This window comes from Nicotiana sylvestris, chromosome 10 (genome assembly GCF_000393655.2).
Source record: "Nicotiana sylvestris chromosome 10, ASM39365v2, whole genome shotgun sequence".
NCBI lineage: Eukaryota > Viridiplantae > Streptophyta > Magnoliopsida > Solanales > Solanaceae > Nicotiana > Nicotiana sylvestris.
Window position 1 is genome coordinate 44,915,013 of NC_091066.1, and position 15,930 is coordinate 44,930,942.

The window sequence follows — 15,930 nt, forward strand, 5'->3', positions numbered from 1 at the left end:
GAAATAATACTAACTCCATTCAACACATAACTCACTCAACCTGCACTCATCCCGAGTGGCCTTGTAGCACGATACCATGCTGTCTCAAATTTCACGAACCATTTCACACCTTCCTTGTGTGCATATTCGCATTCTCAACTGGTATGCCCATTCTGATAACCCTCCTACGAATCCGAAGTCATTTCCCCTCATTCCCCCAAATGTTACACTGCAAGCCGAAAATATCATAGAACATTCCAAGCCTCTTTTCATAATTCGCTGCAAAGGCTCGATTCTTAACCATACTTATGGACTCGAAATCCTTAGACACCACACTTTAACCTTTGAATCCACTAGGACCGTTGTTGAGAGCCACCCACTCTGACTTGGTCCCGAATATAATCAACTCCAAGAATCTTCTAGCGCATGAACACCCTCTCGACGAAGCACCCCGTCGAATCACTTTCCTTGAAGCCCGCACCTACACAAAGCATAAATCATGAACCTTCCCCCATCCTGAACATAGGTCAATAAGGCCAACTATAGCACACCTTTAACAATTCCCTTGCTCAATTACCACTTATGTTCTTTTCCCTTAGCTGAAATAACTCATCAATACGTTGATAACCCGAAACCTCACAAATAGGCGACCATGCAATCCAACTATAAGCGATGGGACTCTCCCACTTAGCTTGAAGCCACTTATTACATAACTTTGGAACCCACCAAGAGTCCTTATCTCTTATTGACACGACCTTGCACAATCAAACCACGAAATTCCTCGAAATCCTTCCGTTAGCATTTCATGAATACTCTACATCTCTAGCAATATTCACATATTCGGCCTCTTACTGGATAGTCAATAGAATTCTTCGCAAAAGCTTTGCCAATTATGTGGTCGCTGACCTTGCCACAGGAGATAACCCACCTATGAAAATTACATGCCGACATTATCCAACGTTGCTACACGGGGTACATTCACTACGGCATCAATAACCCATCCTGAGCCCGTTCTCATTCACCAGTTGTAACAGTCTATTCACTCCTTGTGGATATCAACTAAATGTACGACAATGTCTTCCATTTCAAAGTTATGTTGTATCGTTTTTCATATCAAGTAGCTCCTCTCCGTCATATCCAATCTCCCACCGTATAATAGCCAATACTTCAGATTAGATCCGTAGAACCAATCACTGACCACTAAAATTCCCAAATTATTCCAAACTTTTCTCAAGGTGCATAGTCATCCGACCACAAAACCCATATGCAACTCCGCCACTTTCCCACTTTGGCGAAACTCACTCCTTTAAACAACTACTCGACCTTTACTTCTTATACTTGGCCTTCTAGAGATTTAACCACCGCTGGACACTTCCCACATGTCCTTCCTCATCCTTCGCCGCCCAGTTGTTGCCTTGATTCAATCTCTATCTCTGTAACATTAGAACCAACAGATCGTTACTAACTTTAAATCTCCCTGAAGATCATCTTTCTCGAGCCATCAACACTAGAAACACCTGTTCAGCCCTGAACCACTGCACACCGCAATCTCTAACAGTCGCTTCTCCTATATCATTCCACAATACCCTGCCCCAAAGGCAAATTGAATAAAACCATAACACTGGCGAACTTAACGTATTCAATCGAGGACGACGATATCACATCGCAGGTGAAAATTCCACCACACTTGAACACACTAAGTCTCGTTACTCCATCAACTCAAACCTGAACATTCATGGTCTGATTGCCCTTCCTCTGCCGAAAACAAAATACCGAATCTCTGAATCACGCACTGAGTGGACCTTCTTTCAAGTCATTCACTGTCTCGGCACATACACAAGCATCCTACTATTACGCAAACACTATGCGATAGAAACACATGAATCGTCATAACAGTCAATGTCAAATCTCAAAACCTTAGGTAATACTGATACTGAGCTGGAACGACAGGACGGCCTTCCGCAAGGCGACGATAATAGCCTAATCAAATACGCAGGTAGAAACATCCTGCACCACATCTATAGTATCATTACAATTCCTCAGTTCCCAATTGATAACAAGCGCTTCACGTCGTGTAGGATTGAATAAGAAGGAAATAAGGGCACAAGACTCAAAGGAATCAAACCGCACGATGAGGAATCAAGAAGGGAAGTGCTCCTAACAATCCTGTAACCTCTCGAAGATAAGCACAGACGTCTCTGTACCGATCCACAAGACTCTACTAGACTTGCGCATGACTCGTGAGACCTAAGGGAACCTAGTGCTCTGATACCATGTTATCACGACCCAAAACCCACCAAGGGTCGTGATGGCGCCGGACACTATTGTCGGGCAAGCCAACACCCAATAACTAGTAAAATTCTCGTTTTAATATTTTTGAAATTATTTATTTTAAATACTAAACAATAAATAATAAACTTCACTGAATAAATAATGATGTCTTTACAAAATTTATCTACTGAATAATCCTTAAATTATCCCAGAACCCGGTGTCACAAGTGCGTGAGCAATTTCTAGGAAATAGATGTAATATAATAACTGTCCGGAATACAAATTGGAGAGTAAGGAAAAATACATTACAATACTCTTAAGGAGACTCTGCTGGCTGCAGGTCATCTCGAGAGGTGCAGCTCACCTAAGTCTCTATATCTACCATGTCGCGGCGCCTAACTAGGCCACTAGTCATACGTGCGCTTGTGCAACAAAAATGCACAGCAAGAGTAGTATGAGTACAAAAACAACGTGTACCCAGTAAGTATCCTGTCTAACCTCGAAGAAGTAGTGATGAGAGGTCGACTTCGACAATTAGTAGAGGTCCAATAGTAATATATTAATAATGTAAATAATCAGGGATTTTATAGGGCAAATGTAAACTAATAAATCCTGAAGCAAGTAAACAATTCCTTTTTAATAATAATAGATTCTCAATGATTTTTATCTCATCATGTTTATCAATTTATCTCCAACCAGGGAGGCAACATCAATTTTGTAAATCTCAAGAAAGCATCACAAGCATGCGCAAATCATGTCGAGGTTGTACTGCCCGATCCAACAAATATTTAAACTGTGCACTGCCAGAGGGTCGAATGGCTCGAACCATAGATGCATCTATTTAATCTGCCGAGGCGTTCGGCCCGTTCCAAAAATAAACACACACAGATAGTCAATCAAGAAGTCATTAGGGAACAATTATCCAGGAAAAATGGAAATTTCCCTTGTAACAGTTAAGTAAATGGAGTTAAACCTTTTAGAATAATTCATTTACTAATTTGATATGATTTAAGCAATGTGAATTATCAATAAGGTTACAAATATTCCAAGTACAGCATGCTTTTGGGTCCTAGACTACCCGGACTTAAGCATAATAGTAGCTACGCACGGACTCTCATCACATCGTGTGTACGTAGCCCCCACAAATAGTAGCATTTAATTAATTATTTCACCTATGGGGACAATTTCCTCTTACAAGGTTAGAAAGGAGACTTACCTCGCTCTGAAGCTCCATAACCGACATTCCACACCCTTCCGAAGGATCAAGTCAATGCACAACGCTTCAAAGCTAGCCAATAATTATGCAAACCCAATGATTTATGCCAAATTACTCATAATAATCCAATTCATAACTATTTCTAACCCCCGATCGAAAAGTTGACAAAATCGCCTTCGAGCTCACATACCCGAATTTCGAAATTTTTTAAAGATAAAGTTTACCCATAACTTCATGAACTCAAATATATAATTTGCTCTCAATTTCATGCCCAAATTCGTGATTAAAATCCAAGAACACCAATTTCTAGTTTTTTCCTCAAAACCCCAAATTTTCCTTTAGATTCTCACGAATTTTGATGTTAAATCTAAGGTATAATCACAAAATATAATTGAAAATTGGTTAGAGTCACTTACCAATGATTTGATACGAAAATCCTCTCTCAAAATCGCCCACTCTCGGACCTAGGGTTCAAAATATAATAAAATAAATCAAAAACCCGAGTTACACAGCTGAAAACAAGCTGCAGATTTCGCATTTGCTAATTGCGAACCCTCGCAAAAGCGAAGAAAGCCTTCGCAATTGCAAACAAGGAAGGGCTGGAAAAGGTCGCATTTGCGACAAAACAAAAAGTTTGCAATTGCGAACTGGGCATCGCAATTGCGACTACACCAGAAACCAGCAGTTTTTTCCGACACAGAAATGAGCATAACTTCCTCATACGATTTCCAAATTCGACGATTCTTTTTGCTATGGCTCCGTAATTACGATACGGATCTAATGGTTCAATAAAAATTGAATTTGGAGCTCATTTGATTAATGTGGCACTATTTAAGCTTGAAGAAATGACGATGAAGCATCAAATAAGAGCACAATTACAACCCGAAACACACCCGAGGCTCCCGGTACCCCGTCCAATCACACCGACCCGCTCCATAATATAATACAGACCTACTCGAGGCCTCAAATCATACCAAATAACATCAAAACTACTAATTGTACATCGATTCAAGCCTAAGGAACTATTGAACTTCTAACTTCCACATCCAAATTCACTTCTGATCGCGCTCCCAATACCATTCTATCTTTAGCCAAATGACTCCAAAATGACCTACGGACCTCCAAATTCACTTCTGATCGCGCTTCCAATACCAGAATCACCATACGGAACTATTCTCAGACTCGGAATCCCAAACAGACATCGATAACACTGAAATGCGCTTTAACCAAAACTTATAAAGTTCTTCCAAAAATGCTAACTTCCACAATATGCGTCAAAACGCTTCCGGGTTATTCAAAACCCGATCCGAACATACACCCAAGTCCAAAATAATCATGCGAACCTGTTGGTACCTTCAAATCCCGATTTCGAGGTCGTTTACTCAAAAATCCAATCTTAGTCAATTCTTTCAACTTAAAGCTTCCGAAATGAGAATTCTCTTTCCAAATTGGCTCCGAACTTCCCGAATTTCAATTCTGACCACGCGTACAAGTCATAATACCTGAAGTGAACATGCTCATGGCCTCAAACTGCTGTACGGGGCGATAGAGCTCAAAACAACCGGTCGGGTCATTACAATTCCATTTAAAAAAAGTTTAGGGGGGTAATAGGATTCCCGCAAAGATAAAATATGTAATTGGGAATCCAGAAATAGGTCGGGGGTAGTTATGCATTTTCCCATTATTTTTTGTTTTGTTCACTTATATAGCTTTTAAATGCTCCACGCCTTTACATAATCTCATTATGCTTCCCATGTCGAAAACACAAGGCCTGGTTTGGTAGCATTTGAATATATACTTTATATTCATTTTGGTTTTAAAATTGAAATGACACTAAACTTCGATTTTAATTGGTCAATTATTGATTTATTTGTTTCAAGTCAATCAAGTTGAATTTAATAAACAGAACTAGAGATCACGACAGCATGCCTAATAAACTGTAATTAGCTGCAATAAGTCATGAACTTAATTCTCAAAGAAAGAAAGAAGAGAGAATAGAGATAATTAATGGCAAAGAATATTCAGAGGTTCAGGTATGTTATGTGTCACTTGGTTTTGGTACTTGTGAATATATTCTTTTTTACAAAAATGTATTATGAGAAGCAGAAATTGAGTTGGAGCCAAAGAGCAGCAGAGGAAGCAGAAGCAGTGGCCTCAATTTCTTGCTCAGGCCATGGAAGAGTGTATCTTGATGGGATTGTAGTAGATGGAAAGCCTATTTGTGAATGCTATTCTTGTTATGGAGGCCCTGATTGCTCTCTATTCTACCCAAACTGTCATGTTAATGTTGACAGGTAATATTCTGCTCCCATTTCCACATCCTCCACCCTTAGACGAATTAATCTAGAGCGAGTTCATATATAGTTCAACTGAACTTATTGCTTTCCACCAATAAAAATCATATGCTACTTCAGTTCTAGTTTATGTGATAGCATTTTCTTTTCGGTTTGTTCCCAAAAAAGGCATATTTCTTAATCTTGAAAATAATTAAAATAAACCTTCCTATTTTACCCTTAATGACAAACTTTTATAGTTTTACAAATATTATCATACGCTTAAGACCATAAGTTTCAAAAGTCTTAATTATTTATGTCATATTTAAGACCACATGTGTCAAAAAATTTATTTAATTTCTTAGACTTTGTGTTCTTTCTTTTTTTTTTTCATTCTTTCTCTTGTCGTTTTAGTAGATAAAATTCAAATTAACCTTTGACCCGAAAAAAATAGAAGAAGTAAATTTCGTTAGTTTTGCAGGGTAAATTTGAGAGTCCACTAACGATAAGGGCAAATATTTGGAACCAAATTCAAACCAAGGACAAAGTTATTCTATTTCCCATGGTTAAGAGACATTTTTGGCCCTTTTCCATTTTCTATATAAACAAAACAAATTTCAAAAAGTTGCTAATGTGTTTGTTGTTTAATACACAGTGGGGATCCCCTATTCTTAGAACCTTTTTGGATACAAAATGCAGCTAGTAGTGCAGTAGTGGTATCAGGTTGGCATAGAATGAGCTATTCCTTTCCTAATCAATCTCACATTTCCAAGGAGCTTGAGAAAAGCATAAGAAAGATACATGCAATTGCCAAGAATGCCATCACAGATGGAAGATACATTATTTTTGGAGTAGGCTCTACTCAGCTCTTAAATGCTGCAGTTCATGCTCTTTCCGTGGAGAATTCTTCCTCTCCTCTCCCTGCAAAAGTGGTTGCACAAATCCCTTATTATCGGGTTCGTTGATCTCCTCTATGATACATATCTACACAATCTCAAAGTTCTAATAATCTTGAGTTTGAAATATGTTACTCCCTCCGATCCATTTTCAATTTATGTGGGTGGTATTTGACTGTTCACGGAATTTAAGAAAGAATTATAAAAATTGAAATTTAAGGTCCTAAACATGTCATGAGATTTAAGTAGCTATAAAAGCATGTTAAATCATCTCTAGATATAAAAATATATCATTCTTTTTTTAAAGAGACAGATGAATGTTAACTTGAGCTGGACAGAGATGCAATGGAGGTTCCTTAGTACGACATGCAAATCAGTTCACACAGACTCAATAGCAAAGAAAAATCGATCGATCGAGAGAGAAGAAGAAGTAAGAGAGGAGATCATTTTTCATTACCTCAACTGATATAAGTGTACACTGTTACATAGAGAAGCAGCGCACTAAGTGCTCTCTAACAGATTTCTATTTTTTAATTCCTTCTAGTTTTAACTAATTACACATTGACCCCTCACTCTTTAACTGAGTTGTTCTTCTAGCTATTTTAATACCCCCTACCCCTCAAGTTGGAGGGTGGAAAACATTCAACACTCATAGCTTGGAGATCAACAACTCATGTTGAGATGTCCCCAGTCCTTTAGTCATTAGGTTTGCAAGTTGCTGTTTTGTAGGTATATACTCTTCCTTGATCAGTCCCTACTTGATTCTTTCCCTAACAAAATGGCAATGTATTTCTATATATTTGGTTCTCTCATGAAAATTGGATTGACAGCTATTTGCAAGCTGCTTTGCTATCACAATGTAGGTGTACAGGTTCTTCTACATTGTTGCCTAGCTCCTTTAGTAAACATGTCATCCATATTACTTCTGCAACTACTGCTGCCATGCTTCTGTATTCTGCCTCTTCTGAGCTTCTACTCACTGTTTGTTGTTTCTTTGACTTCCAAGATAGCAATGAGTCTCCCAGTTTAACCATATAACCTATGACAAATCTTCTTGTATTTCGGCATGCTGCCTAGTCTAAATCACAGTATACTGTGAGAGTATCGGTCTGTTTACTGCTCAACAGGATCCCTAGTCCAGGGCTTCCTTTGATGTATCTGACCACTCTTAATGTTCCTTCCATACGGGATTTCTTAGGAGACTGCATAAACTGGCTCGGCACTTGGACTGAAAAACATATGTTTAGCCTTGTAATTATCAGATACAATAGTTTACCAATTAGTTTTCGATAACTACATATATCTTCCAGCAGAGCATCTCCAGTATTACCAACATGCTTATCATAATCAAAAGTGGTAAGTTTGTGATTTTTCTACATAGGTGTTGAGACTGGCTTGCAGCCACTCACCCAACCTCTTAAGTCATCTCCAATACATACTTTCTTTAGTTTAGGAGAATGCCGTTATCTGACCTCATTACCTCAATTCCTCAGAAGTATCTGAGCTCACCTAGATCATTCATTTTGAAGTTCCTGTGTAATGTTTCCTTTGCCTCTTCAATGAGACTGTTACTACTTCTTGTTAATAGAAGATCATCTACATACACCAAGAAAACTACAATGTCTTTGTTGGTCTTCTTTGTGAATAAGGAGTGATCATAACTGCTCTGTATAAAGCCAGTTTGAAGAAGTGCATCTGTCAACTTGATATTTCATTGTCTTGAGGCTTGTTTCAAGCCATATAAGGATTTTAGCAGCCTGCATACTTTGGACTCCCCCTGGCAGTGAAATCCTTGTAGAAGCTGCATATAGACTCCTCAAATAGATCACCTTAGAGAAATGCATTATTGACGTCCATTTGGAACAGAGGCCAACTTTTGGATGATGCAACACCAATGACTGCCCTCACTATTACCATTTTTTTCACATGTGAGAAAGTTTTATGGTAGTCAAGCCCCTCTTGTTGAGTGTAGCCTTTAGCCACTAACCTTGCTTTGCACCTATCAATCTCACCATTAGCTTTATGTTTAACTTTATAAACTCATTTAGAGCCTATAGCTTGTTTGTTAGCAGGCAGATCCACTATCTCCTAGGTGTGGTTATCTTCAAGGGCCTTGATTTTGTGTTCCATTGCATGAACCCAATTTTGATCAGCTGCTGCCTCCTTGTAGGTCTTTGGTTCAATGACAACTGAGAAGGCCTTCAAGTAGGACTGATATGTTGGAGACAAGTGATCATATGTAACATGACTGGAGATAGGATATTTGCTCTTTCCTGGTAGGCTGCCTGTAGTGATGTAGTCCTTGAGCCAAATTGGAGGCCATATATGTTTGTGTGGTCTAGAAGAAATCACTGCCGGTGGAGAAGGTGACTGAGATGAGGGCAATACTATTGGTGGAGTAGGTGAAGAACTAGTTGTATCAATGTGCTAAGGTAGTGAATGATCAGTGATCTCTGCATTGTCTAGAATTGAATCCTCTTCTGCAGAGGCTGTATAGGTATCTGCTGAAGAAGGTTCATGAGGTTCAGAAGAATTTGGATGAGGTGCATAAGGTTCTGGTGAAATGGCAGGAGATGCTGGTAGACTTTGCTCGGTATGAATTGGAGTGGATGATAGCTCTGGGCATTGAGCATTCTTTGAGAGTTGTAGAAAAAGTTTCTTGTTATCAAGAGAGTCATTTAGGAAAGGAAATATATACTTATGAAACTTGACATCTCTACTGACAAAGAGTGTTTTTGTTTCAAGATCATACAATCTATAACCCTTCTGGGTTTCAGAATACCCAATAAATACTGCCCTTGATGCTCGAGCTGCAAACTTGTCCCTTCTGGGCAATATGCTAGCATAACATTGACATCCAAACACCCTCAGATGATCTATGTTTGGTATTTTCCCATACGACATAGCATAAAGAGTCTTTCCTTCTAGGACTTGTGTAGGTAGCCTATTGATCAAGTAGACTGTTGTTCTAACACACTCACCCCAAAACTTAATAGGCATACCACTCTAAAATCTCAAAGCTCTAGCTACCTCCAAAATGTGTCTGTATTTTCTCTCCATAGTCCCATTCTATTGAGGTGTGTAGGAGCAACTGCTTTGATGAATAATGTCAAATGAGGACAACAGTTCATTACATTTGAAATTGAAAAATTCTGTACCATTGTCTCTCCTCAGAATCTTGATATTCACATCAAACTGAGTTTTTATTACAGAAATGAAATTCTTCAGAACAACATAGACTTCAATCTTTGATTATATCAAACAGACCCAAGTATACCTACTAAAGTCATCAACACTAGTAACAAAATACTATTTTCTATCATAGGTTGGAGTCTTATAAGGTCCTCAGACATCTAAGTGAACAAGATAAAATATACTGGTGGACTTAGTAGTGCTAGTAGGAAACTATAATCTATATTGTTTGGCTAAAGGACAAACAATGTAATTTTCCAATTCTTTTCCACTAACATCATTTTGTAGTGAAACTATATGTTGTATAGATTTTTTAGAATCATGTCCTAGTATAAGATGCCATAGCTTTGTGCTTTCCTCCTTCCTTACAGCACACACTATTATTCCTACTGCCTTTGCACATTCTTTCAATATGTAAAGACCTTTAGATTCCTTACAAATTCCCAAGACCTTGCCACTTTAGAGACCCTACAGCACACAAAAGTCAGGATAGAATTTGACTGCGCAAGTGAGGTCCTTAGTGAGTTTAGCCACATATAAGAGGCTGAACTTAAAATCTGGTATATGTAGTACATCTTTTATGCACAGGCCTCCTAGAATTACTGCATCTCCTGTGTGTGTTATCCCTACCTTGTTTCCAGTTGGCAATTGCACACCATTACTTCCTTATTTTCTACTTGTTTTAACATTGTTTAGTGCTTTTTTATTATAAGTAATATAGTGAGTAGCTCCTGAGTCTACCACCTAACTACTTATAGTAGCATTGGACAACAAGGATACAATACCTGCCATATTAGTAGAACATTCACCTCCTGCAAGTTTATTCAGAAGTCCCACCAATTGCTTGTATTGTTCCTCTGTGAGATAATGTCCTTGTGGTTGATTAGTGCTCCAGCAGTATCATCTGCACTAGAAGTGTTGGCATAGGTTATGTTTCCACCAAATTGAGGCTTCTTTTTGCTCTTAAAATCAGCTGGATATCCAACTATCTTATAACGATTTTCTTTCAAGTGACCTTTGTATCCATAATGTTCATCAGATCAACCCAATTTCTTAGGCTTAAATCCCTGAGTCTTCCCCGCTAACATTGTCAGAGGATCTCTGTTAGTATCTGTCACACCTAATGTCCTCTGACTTTTTTCTTGTGTAACAATGACATATGCCTCATTTACAGACACCACTGGCCTTCTCAATAATACATTACTCCGCACATTGTTGTAGCTCTCATTTAGCCCCGTAAGGAACTGAAGCAATCTTTGCTACTCTAAATGAATCAAGAAAGGTCTAGATTCTTCATAATTACAAGACGATTTAGGTGCCAACACATCCAATTCACTCCACAAATTTGTCATTTTGGAGTAGTAGGTAGTCACTAAATCAGTGCCTTGTTTTAGTGTGGCTATTCCAGTCCAAAGGTGATAAATCGTTGTTAAGCTACACCTGTCAAATTTTTCCTTGAAATCACTCTATACTTTCTTAGCATTAGATGCAAAAACTATGGTTGGCATTAGCTCACTCGCAACTGTACTCAATTCCATGACAATACAATCGCGTTACATTTCTCCCACTGCTCTGCCAATTCTCCCCTATACATACTCTTAACACAGCTTCCATCCACAAATTCAAGCTTACTTTTACTCCTAAGAGCTAGTTTCATTGCCCTACTCCACAGGGCATAATTTTCTAGCTCAGTCAGTTTAGTAGGAATCAAAACTTGTCTTGGAGCATCAGATGCTTGTAGAAAAAGTGGATGATTGTGTTCGAGTAGGGTTACCTTATTCTCTGCTATGTTTGAAAAATTAGGGCTTCGTATGACTTGAATTTGCCGGAATTTCGTCAGATTACACACCGGAGCTTCTGTAATTCACGATCGCCGCTCTAATACCATGTTAACTTGAGCTGGACAGAGATGAAAACCAGTTGACAATGGAGGTTCCTAAGTAAGACATGCAAATCAGTTCACACAGACTCAGTAGCAAAGAACAAACGAGAGAGAGAGAAGTAAGAGAGGAGATCATTTTTCATTACCTCAACTGATACAAGTGTACACTGTTATATAGAGAAGCAGCGCACTAACTACCCTCTAACAGACTTCTATTTTCTAACTCCTTCTAGTTTTAACTGATTACACATTGACCCCTCACTCTTTAACTGAGTTGTTCTTCTAGCTATGTTAACAAAAAAATATACGGAAGAGAGAGATTATACATAATGATAATGTTAATATTATTTTACTCTATCCTATGACTAAGCCTATTGTACCAGATATTATGTAGCTTTAATATATTCGATAGTATAACCATTTTTATTTGGATGAAAATTATTTATCCCCTCCATACAGCTTAATCTGTTGTACCAGATATTACGTAACTTTAATATATTCGATAATATATTTATTTTTATTTGGATGAAAATTATTTGTCCCCTCTAACTTTTCTTAAAATATCAGAACCCCACTCCCATTTTGGACAATAGGCATTTTCTCCTTAAATCCTAAGTGATGTCTATTTATTCGAGTGAATTGCATCGATGTTCATTCAACTTTGAATTTATAATACAAAAGTTATTTTTCTATGTCACATAAAAGTCATTTAATTTTGAGTTTGTAACATAAAATTACTTTTTTATTTTTTGCCACATAAGTCATCCGACTTTAGCCAAATTAACTAAAAGGTACTAAATATCACTTGAATTTTTATATTTTATACTGGGATTATGACATGACACTCCAAAAAGTAACTATTTAGCTTAATAAAACATATCAAATGTAATAGATTAAATTTAGAGACCCCCTTCTCCCAATGTTTCTCTTTGTAACATTACTCTCCCTTGTGGTTTATGGAATTATATTTATCTCCATATTTTGATTTCTTTGTAACAACTCGTAGCCATGGGAAAAATATCGAGTTGATATTTTCGATCCCTCTTCTATGTAATTATCTTTCTACTATATAAGATAATTTATTTTAGATAAAGTTGGAGGGGAAGTATGATTTTCACCCATTTTTATTTACATTATACTACAGTTTAACTAGTTATAGTATATTACTTGTTCTCTAGATTAATAATATGCAATTTGTATAGATTATGGATATTTAGTAGTAACCTATTAAGTGATCTAAAAGTAAATAAGAAAAATTTAACTATCAAAACATAGTTAAATTATTGAAATAATTGTTCTCGTTGGTAACCTTTTGTTTTCCCAATACACTTTAGAAACAAAATTATTTCTTGAATGCACTTGAAACTGATCTGATTTAATTTTCTCAGCCCTATAAGCTTCAAACAGAGTTCTTTCAAACACTGTATTATGAATTTGAAGGAGATTCATCCATTTTAAGAAACAAATCTGATTTTGCTGGGGATGTGATTGAGTTTGTGACTTCACCAAATAATCCAGATGGGAACTTGAGAAGTCGCAGTTTTAAAAGGCGCCAATGTGAAGACAATTTATGACCATGCCTATTATTGGCCTCATTACACAGCAATTCCAGCTCCTGCTGACAAAGATCTCATGCTTTTCTCAGTATCTAAGCTCACTGGTCATGCTTGAAGCAGATTTGGGTAATATATATTCAATATTTAATCTAAATTACTGTTTGTTAATAGAGGCAACATAATTTATGGATATTTAACCCACGTATGCAACTACGTGAACATTGGACGTGTTCAGAATTAGAGCCAAGATTTGAAACTTGATTCTGATTCTTTTCATTTATTTTTTTTGGTTTTTCATCCGGTGTCTTTTTTGGCTTTCATCCGGTACCTGCATTAGGACCCGAGTAAATCTAGATTTGCGCCGGGAAGTCTCACATTGGAGGGCAAAAGCATTCTATAACAAAGACGACTCCATACCCAGGGCACGAACCCGAGACTCTGGTTAAGGATGAAGGAGTATTTACCACTCCATCACAACCCTTGTTGATGAGTTATTGAGTTCTAAAATAATAATTTATAAATAAAACTCGTAAGACAAATACAAGCTTCGGACAAAAGTTACTGAATTCTTTGACCCGCCCTGTTCGGCTCTCCCTCCATCATGGACACATAACGGCTAAAACCAACTCTATTTTTTGTTTTACCGCTCACCGTTTTTTAATAATTAATATTGTAGGTGGGCTATTGTGAAGGACGTGAATGTGTATAAAAGAATGATGGACTATATTGTTCTGGCTGAAATGGGGTTCTCCAATTGAGAGCCTTAACTCTACTGAAAGTTGTTGCTCAAGGAGATGGCAAGCAAATCTTCAATTTTGGACATGAAATCATGAGGGGCCGTTGGGAAAAAATGATTCACATCTTCTCTTTAACTAAACGTTTTAGCCTCCAACGCATTCCAACTCAGTATTGCACATTTCTTGACGGTCAGAGAACCATCTCCAGGTGACTTTTTTCACTCAACAAAACTTATACATAAAAATATTTTTATTTTAACTTGTTCTTAAAAGTAAAAATCAGATTGAACCGGGAAATATAACCTTAAAACCACTACAATCCCATACTAATAGCTTCTAAAATCAGCTTATTTTAAAAAGTACTTTTTTCAAAAATACTTTTCAAAACTTATACATAAAAGGATTTTTATTTTAACCTTTTCTTAAAAGTAAAAATCAGATTGAGTCGGGAAATACAACCTTAAAACCACTACAATCACATACTTATAGCTTCTAAAATCAGCTTATTTTAGATAGTTAATTTGAAAAATATTTTTCAGCAGTAATTAGTGTTTGACCAAGCTTTTAAAAAGTGCATCTAAGTGGGCGTTTAAACACAAGAATTGTGAAATTCCAGAAAAAACTCGGAAAAAAATCTCAAGTTGAAAATGGTATGTGAAAATTAGATTTGTGCCTGACATGAATACAATTTGGAGCTGTTTTTTAATTTTTGTAAGTGATTTGAAAAGAATTTTAAAAAATAGCTTTTTTGAGTTTTTCAAATTGCAAATAATTCCGAAATTCAACTTCAAGTGATATTTGGAATTTTCATGGCCAAACACCTATTTCGGAAAAAAAAGTGAAAATAATTTGAGGAAAAAATAAAATTTTTATGGCCAAACAAGCCCTACGTGTATTTTTTTCTCAAAAGTGTTTTTGGGAAGAAGCTATTTTTTTCATTTCTCAACAAAAAATTCTGCTTCTACGCACTTTTTTTCCTTCTAAAATCTTGGCACAAGCACGTTAACTTTGGACAAAAAAAAAAATTTAAACAATATGTAGGCCTACATCATGTTCGCAACATTATCCTAGGCCACTGTGTGCGCGCGAGTGTTCGCTGTTCTAAAGAAGAAATCGTTGTGCTGTTGATGGCAGCTTATGCGTGGGTGAAGTGTAAGAGAAAAGAAGATAAAAACTGCACAGAAATTTTTAGAGTAGCAAAAATCATAGGTCGTCCAGGTAACAACTTCTTTGCAAAAGATCGTTACGTTCGACTCAGCTTGATAGAGTCAGCATGATTTTGACATTTTGATTCGTCGGGTGAAACAATTGGTTGATGAAGAAGGTGCACAAGCCATGTCAACTTTGTAATAGGTGATTTATAGTACATATATTCTTCTAGATTTCATCATGAAATAATACACCGCCTATATCATTAATTTTAAATGTCATGCGGTAAATCTCCCTAGACTTTCAAATTCTATTTAATAAAACAATGGTTTAATCTTGAAGTATACAAATCATGCTTTCATTTTATTCCTGTGTGGCAAAACTAACTTCATATTTTATTGGATCATGAATCTTATTCCATCATGTTAGTTAGTTATCGGTTTACCCGATAAAATAACTCAATTTAGAGGGGGAAATATAGTATATAACACACTAATTGACTTATAACCTTGACCCCTTTCAGTTATATTCTAAGGAGTGAGCAAAGTTTCAAGGACACATATCTACCCTCCTCAAAAAGTTTGTTCAATTGCAAATAACAACAAAAATGCTCAAATGTACTTCACATATTCACACACAAATGAACATCAATGAGATTATGAAATGAAAGAGGATGGCTTCACCATATTAACTTGCATCCTATCAAAACATTGACTGAAGAACTCATTATTAATTTTTTCATCAAATGTAATGATGTTTTATTGTTTAAGAGAGAAATA

At 36.8% G+C, this 15,930-nt stretch overlaps 1 long non-coding RNA gene and 1 pseudogene across 1 annotated transcript; one reads left to right on the forward strand and one right to left on the reverse strand.

Annotated features, from left to right (window-relative positions):
- Positions 1-5,371: 5,371 nt before the first annotated feature.
- LOC104218732 (tryptophan aminotransferase-related protein 4-like) lies at positions 5,372-15,916 on the forward strand (annotated as a pseudogene).
- LOC138880471 (uncharacterized) lies at positions 6,486-12,579 on the reverse strand. The gene is made up of 2 exons (XR_011403159.1): positions 10,613-12,579; positions 6,486-6,660 (listed from the first exon to the last, which is right to left on the reverse strand). It is a non-coding gene; the product is annotated as an uncharacterized lncRNA (long non-coding RNA).
- Positions 15,917-15,930: the final 14 nt, after the last annotated feature.